Below are 7,469 nucleotides of genomic sequence, written 5' to 3' on the forward strand. Positions count from 1 at the left end.
AAGAATATAGAAACCATTTATTTATCACATCAGTATGAGGAAACTTTTTATAGGATGCCAATTTTAACTTTCAGTAACCGGAACTAGCTTCTTTTCAACTTTAAATAGTGATTGAAAGACCTATTGTATTTGTTCTGATTATTAAGTCTTTCCACTTTTCTGTGGAAAGACTTATTGTTTTTGTTCTGATTATTATTAGGTCTTTCTACTTATCTGTGGAAAGACCTATTGTTTTTCTTCTGGTTATTTTTTTTTCTTCCGCCTAATTTTGTACTTGCGATAAATATTTGTTTCGCAAAATGTCGCTTAGATATTTGGTATATGATATCGACCAGTTTATGCGCCTTACCCTGCGTAACCGAATACTTTTCTTTGTAGGAGTTATCCCCCCAAACACTGTTTTCCTTGTGTCCACAACTCCTTCGTACAATTTTTTTTTTATTTTATAAAATTGCTCGTTATATCCCTCGCATGATTTGTCCTATTTTGACCGAAGCGATATGAACACTCAATATCAGAGTCATTTCCCCTTATGTATTTGATATAAGTGATATGCATTTCTATCTTATAAACCATAAGTGAAAGAGACCTAGGATCTTTATATTTGAGTTCCTTGGTCCAAAAAATTAAAATAAGGTCAAGTTCAAAGTTCAAGGTCATATTCTAATTTTTGAATTTGGCTTATTTTCACTTGTTTCCAAAAACCATATCAGATATAGACAATTTGTTTCTACCAAATGGTTAGTTGCGACATGTCGTAACACGTAAATATCGATTGCATGGGTACTTTAATGTAAAAGGGGGTTTTCTCCCCTCTTGTATATAAAAGTACGCGTCTGGTGATATAACTCAATAACCAAATATAATTAAGACCTATGGTCTTTTGATTTGAGGTCCTCGGTTAATGATATTTAAATTTATCTAATAATTTATACATGATAAAGCCTTGAGAATGTTTGCAATTAGTTTCAAACCATTTAACCGTAAAGAACAACCGGAAGTGACCTTGATTAAACCGTTAGTAGCTTTATTTGTACTTTTATTAATTTAAAATTATATAGAACCAGATATTTTTGGAATCAGTGTCAAGTAAATATTCAAATAGAATCAAAAGTAACATTTTTCAATCCGGAAGTAACAAATTATCTTCCTTATATAAAAACTATTGTATAGATTCCATATGTTTTTGGAATCAGCGTACGATTAGCTATCATTTGACGATTTAAATGACTTTGTAAGCCTAATTTAACTATTTTCATATTAAAATACATGGCTTTTGGTGGAAAGACCTTCAATTGTTCAGAGAACAATTGGTTTTTAATCATTTATTTGTTTCTTCCGCCTAATTTTGTTCTTGCGATAAATATTTGTTTCGCAATTTGTTGCTTAGATATTTCTCATGTTGTATGGTATAGTTTATACCCTTTTAAATTCCACCCTGTTAATCCGAATCATTTTCTTTGTAAGAGTTGACTTCCCAATTACTGTTCATATGTGTGCATCTCCTTCGTAACAAAAATTGATATCAACAAACTTATTTATTTTACAAATTGTTCGTTACATCTTCAGGAATTTTTAATTATTTTGGATCGAAGCGATTTGGTGAAATTTGATTGGAGTTATCTACCTTTCCACAATAAATGTGTCGGTTTGTTTTTGATACTCATGAACCGATGACCGTGTAACCCTTTAATGTTTTTTTTTGGACCTATATGTCAAGGTAAAGTTCTCAATTGTGACTTTTGCTTGTTTTTGCATTATTTTCCGACACTTTGAAAGATACATATGAAAGATCAAGTGCTAAAAGTTTGCTATATTGTAATGCCGATTTGTTAAATTTGATACAATTTAATGGCATTTTATAGGGGTAAGTGCCCCTGAAATGTCTTTATATAAGGTTATTTGATTATAACTTCTACTAAGTTAATTATAAAGTCATATTACCTTGTACAAAAGATATTATCTTGAAAAATGACAATCGAAAGTGACCTTGAGTAAACCGGAAGTAGCTATTTTTGCCCTTTGTCATAAAAAAAGTACTCAGAATCCATATGTTTTGTAATTTAAATTCATAAACTTATCACTAAAGACTGAAGTGACTTTATCTAAACCGGAAGTGCTCAATTATAACCGGGTTTACAGGAAAAGTATATAGAATCTATACATGTTTTGAATCAGTGTGGAAGAAGCTATCATATGAGACTGGTAATGACATTTACTTAAACGTAAGTAGCACATTATCTCCTTTATTTCATTTTAAAGCATATCAAAACCATTTATTGATTTCATCAGTCTGAAGAAACTAGCTTCTTTTCAAAATTTCTTTGATGCATGTTGAAAGACCTTTTATTGTTCTCTGAACAATTGGTGTTTAATTATTATTATTATTAGTTCTTTCTACTTATCTGTTGAAAGACCTATTGTATTTGTTCTAATTATTATTAATAAAAAAAAAATTCACCACATCTTGAAATTTTTGTTTCGCAATATGTCGCTTAGATATTTTTGATATAGTATCGTACAGTTTATGCACCCTGCGAAGAATTTTCTTTGTAAGAGTTATCTACCTATTCACTGTTTATTATATGTGTGCATCTCCTTCGTAACAAATAATGATATCAAAAAAAATGTTCGTTACCTCCTAAAAAAAATTCTGGTTAATTTGGATGGAAGTGATTCGATGAAATATTATAGGAGTTATCTACTTTTACGAAATAAATTTGTCGGTATGTTTTTTACCTCATAAACCGTTAACCGTATAACCCTGAAATGTTTTTATATGAGGTCCCTATGTACGTACTTACAAAATGAGGTCAAGGTCAAAGGTCAAGTTCAAATTCTAAATTTTGACTTTTGCTTATTTTTGCATTCTCACTTTCAAAAATATATATATAAGAACAAGTACAAAATGTTTGCTTTATGACAATAAAGATATGTTGCATTTTATCTGATACAACGTATTGGCATATTATAGGAGTAAGTGCCCCTGAAATGTCTTATTATAAGGTTAATTGATAATTACTTAAAATAGGTTCATTATAAAGATAAAAAGTTGGGTGACATATGACCTTGAAAAATGAAAACCGAAAGTGACCGCCAGAACACCGGAAGTTTCCTTTTTGCTCTTTTTTCTCATTAAAGTACACAGAATCCATATATTTTGTAATTTTGATACATTTTCTTATCAACTAAGACTATAACTGACTTTTGATCAACCGGAAGTGGCCAATTACCTCCTGAATTACAAACAAAATATAATAAACTATTTATTTTCGGAATCTTTTCTGTGGAAAGACTTATTGTATTTGTTCTGATTATTAACTCTTTCCACTTTTCTGTGGAAAGACTTATTGTTTTTCTTCTGATTATTAAGTATTTCCACTTTTCTGTGGAAAGACTTATTGTTTTTCTTCTGATTATTAAGTCTTTTCACTTTTTTGTGGAAAGACTTATTATTTTTCTTCTGATTATTAGGTCTTTCCACTTTTCTGTGGAAAGACCTATTGTATGTGTTCTGATTATTAGGTCTTTCCACTTTTCTTCCTCCTAATTTTGTTCTTGCGATAAATATTTGTTTCTCAACATGTCGCTTAGATATTTGGTATATGATATCAAACAGTTTATCCGCTTTTGAAATTTACCCTGCGTAACGAAATACTTTTCCTTGTAGGAGTTATCTCCCAAAACACTGTTTTCCTTGTATGCACTTCTCCTTTGCAACCGAAAAAGATAACGACAAATTTATCTTACAAAATTGCTCGTTATATCCTTCGCATGATTTGTCCTATTTTGACCGAAGCAATATGAGAGTTATTTCCCCTTATGCATCTGATATAAGTGATATGCATTTCTATCTTATAAACCATAAGTGATAGATAATTAAGATCTATGGTTTTTTGATTTGAGGTCCTTAGTTCATGACCTTGAAATTAATCTCAAGGTCATAGCTTAATTTGACGTTCAAGATTTTGACCTTTGCTTTTATTCTATATTTTAGTATAAACGTGATATTGGAGGCAAAAATATGACATACGAAAATGTGGTATACGTGACTTTCATTTTGAGCAATGAATTGAAAGGGTTGCACTTTTGGGATATGGGATATAGCTAATCCATCCTTTTTCTCCCCCCCCCCCAAAAAAGAAACAAAACAACAAACAAAACACAAACAAACTTAAACGCGCACACAACATTGAAACTTTGAAAAAAAATAAAGATATCTACTCACCACAATAACTGACTTTTCCATATCTTTAACAGGTACATGTATATATCAAAAGGTTATGTATATTGTTGTCAGTTAATATGAATAGAAATGTATAGGTAAATTTGTCCTAGATATTAACCTGTAAGTTTCTTCATTTATTTTTATATGCGTTAATGTCATCGTTAAACTGAACATTTGCATTTTTAACACACAAAATACCATTGAAATACTGAAAGACACATTTATTATGTTTCAGTTACTATTATCCGATAAAGAAAATTACAATTATCAAAGAAGAAAAGTTATAGATTATCGTTGATCATCTCAACGAGATTGATTTTCTTGCTTGAGCTGGAACAGTCAATGTCAATTTCATGTCAATTTCGTTAGCAATGCCACGTGGCCTCCTTAGTTTCTAGTGATAATGTTTCCATCTCAAGCGAGAAGCATGATATGAAAATTATCACAAAAGAAGATCAAAAGAAAAATGCACAAAATAGCGATAATTATGATTATCATCCTAAATTTTTCAACGGCTATTTTCAAAGTGCTTAGACAATTCCAGTGCACATTTACGATTCAAATATGATGTAATGGTAAAGATAAATGTACATTTAAGAAAAATGAGTATTAAGATTTTTCCTATATCTACCGTCGCCATATTGGGATAATCGTAATTTCAGTTACGATTATCTCTTTAATACCAGTGATTAATTCAACAAAGAAACTAATTGCATAAAGATCTGAAGTATGTGCACAAGGTCTTCAAAAAATGCTCCTTGGGGGCTTGTAAATGAGCAGTGTTCTGAAGATAAAACCAGGAAGCCATTCCCCCGACATATTTTCTGTATGCAAAGTAACCTCAGTGTGACCCATTTCGTAAAAATCTGATGATTGCAATACGCATGGATGTCCTTAAAATAAACTATTATCTGAATTTTTATGTTAAACACGTGCTCAATTGCCATGCTTTTTTGTTTGTATTTTGTCCATTGTTTACGAACTGGTGACAATCGTTAAAATTTGGGTTCAAAACACAAACTTCAATTACCTGCCATATTTTCACAACAAGACCGATTGAAAAAAAAAATTGACGATTAATATGAAATTTACATGAAAAAAATGATAAATGTGTGCTCAAAAGACTAAGTTTATGATTTTTGTATCCATTGGTTCAAGAATTGGAAGAACATTATTTTTCACCGGTCACTCGTTTCTTATGACTTTAACATGTTTAAGTATCCTACAAATTTACTTATAATGTGTATATTTTTTTTTCTACTTCTTCAAGTAAATAAAAATAACTTAAATAAGTAGTACCCCTAACTGACATAAATAAACAATAAGATTCATTATGTTTTCTTATTTATTTTCAGATAATTAGCATTGGAGAATAAGCATTTGACTGGTCTTATGGTCACAGTTGGTTGCATCCTGTATAATTTAGTAAGGATTATTCAAGAACAATGTGAAACATTAGACAAATCTTTTCATACCATCAGGTGCACAAGACAGATTTCTTAATTAAGCACATTCATGACATTTGAGACCAAAAATCTAAAAAGTTGCCAAAAGATCATATTCATTTAAGTTTTAACACATCTGAAACCAAAAATTTAGAAAACAAGCAATTAATTTCATTAAACACTTTCAAAAACCAAAAGTTTAGGCAGCTAACAAAAGTAAAGATCAAACACACTTGAGATTATTTTCAGAAAGAAAACAAATATGCTGGTAATTTTAATCAGGAAAAACATAGTCAGTGAGCTAATAAAACACATTTGAGACCAAAAGTTAAGAAAGCAAAGAAGTTTTAAGTATTCTTCCTTGGACACAAAGGAACCCTTGCCCACATTGACAATTTTTTTTTATTAGTGTCTTTCTTAATATCCTGGGTTAATTATCAATTGAAAATCCAAACTTTGTAAAGAAATATTCAGTGTAGTATTGTCCACTCTTTATTTATAAATATATATAACAATATGTCAAAGCTTAAAAATATATAACAATATGTCAAGCTTAAAGATATATAACAATATGTCAAAGCTTAAAAATATATAACAATATATGTCAAAGCTTAAAAATATACAACAATATGTCAAAGCTTAAAAATATATAACAATATGTCAAAGCTTAATGGTATTTTTATCCCAGTTGCAGTAACTACTATTTTATATTGATACTGATAATATTAGTGTTAAGAATTTGTCAGTTTTATTAACTTTGCATTTTGATTTTCAGATCACAATATAATTACTGGAGAATTTGCAGTGAAATTAGCTAAAGGTCACAGTTGGCTGCCTACTTTATATCCTGGTAAGGATTATTCAGTCAGAACAAAACAAAGATTTGTGATAAAACAAATCCTGTTATGCTTGCAATATGCACATGACTGGTTTGTTACTCAAACTCATGTTAGACCAACAGGTTAAACAATGAAAAATAAATGGCTCCTACATTTAATACATTTCACGCCAAAAGTTAAGAATCAGACATGTAAAGGTACAGTACTCTAAGGACATACTGAGATTGACAACTTTGAGAGGCATTGTATTGTGTCTGACATGACAGTCTTAAGGACAGACACAACAAACAACCAGGTGTGATCCCATGCTGTCTAGTAATTAAGGTTACCTGAATCATGGAGCATGAATGATAAACTGTTAAAAGTCTTCATTAAACACATTTTTATTATCAAAAGATTTAATAGAAAACAAACGCATATAATATGTATAAATTAAAGTTACTTTCACCTATGTAATAGCAAAAGATTTATGAATTCAATAATACTTAATTTTAATTGTAATATACTGATTGGCATGTACACAAACATGACAAAATGAGTCTAAAATCACATCTTTTACATCACCTACTACCGGGCTACAGTCCATGCTTAATGCAATGTTAACTGAAAAAAATGAACAATCTTTACCCATTGGTGCTTACAAGCACTTTTATTAATGTTTTGTCCCTTTATAACCTAATAGGATATATTTTTTCTGTTCGCTAACTTAAGTTTGTCTCAACTAAATTTGATAAAATGCATCTATAATGTTTGTGAACACTGAATTAACCCTTTATAATGTTATATGCTAGCTGGGGCAGCATCTGTGTCCCTATGGACACATTCCCTAATATTTATCAACAAAAGCAGAGAACTTAAAACTTTAGTCATGATTGTAATGCCAATGTATATATGCTATACTTAAAATCTTTTTCTCTTATAGGTCACAGTGAAGTCCTTGAACTATAAATCTGGTTG

General features: G+C 30.1%; 1 long non-coding RNA gene across 1 annotated transcript; it reads left to right on the plus strand.

The window, feature by feature from the left end:
• The first annotated feature begins 5,573 nt into the window (after window positions 1–5,573).
• LOC134699007 (uncharacterized) lies at window positions 5,574–7,469 on the plus strand. The gene is made up of 3 exons (XR_010103519.1): window positions 5,574–5,653; window positions 6,449–6,523; window positions 7,435–7,469. It is a non-coding gene; the product is annotated as an uncharacterized LOC134699007 (long non-coding RNA).

Source organism: Mytilus trossulus, unplaced genomic scaffold (assembly GCF_036588685.1).
Source record: "Mytilus trossulus isolate FHL-02 unplaced genomic scaffold, PNRI_Mtr1.1.1.hap1 h1tg000024l__unscaffolded, whole genome shotgun sequence".
Lineage (NCBI taxonomy): Eukaryota > Metazoa > Mollusca > Bivalvia > Mytilida > Mytilidae > Mytilus > Mytilus trossulus.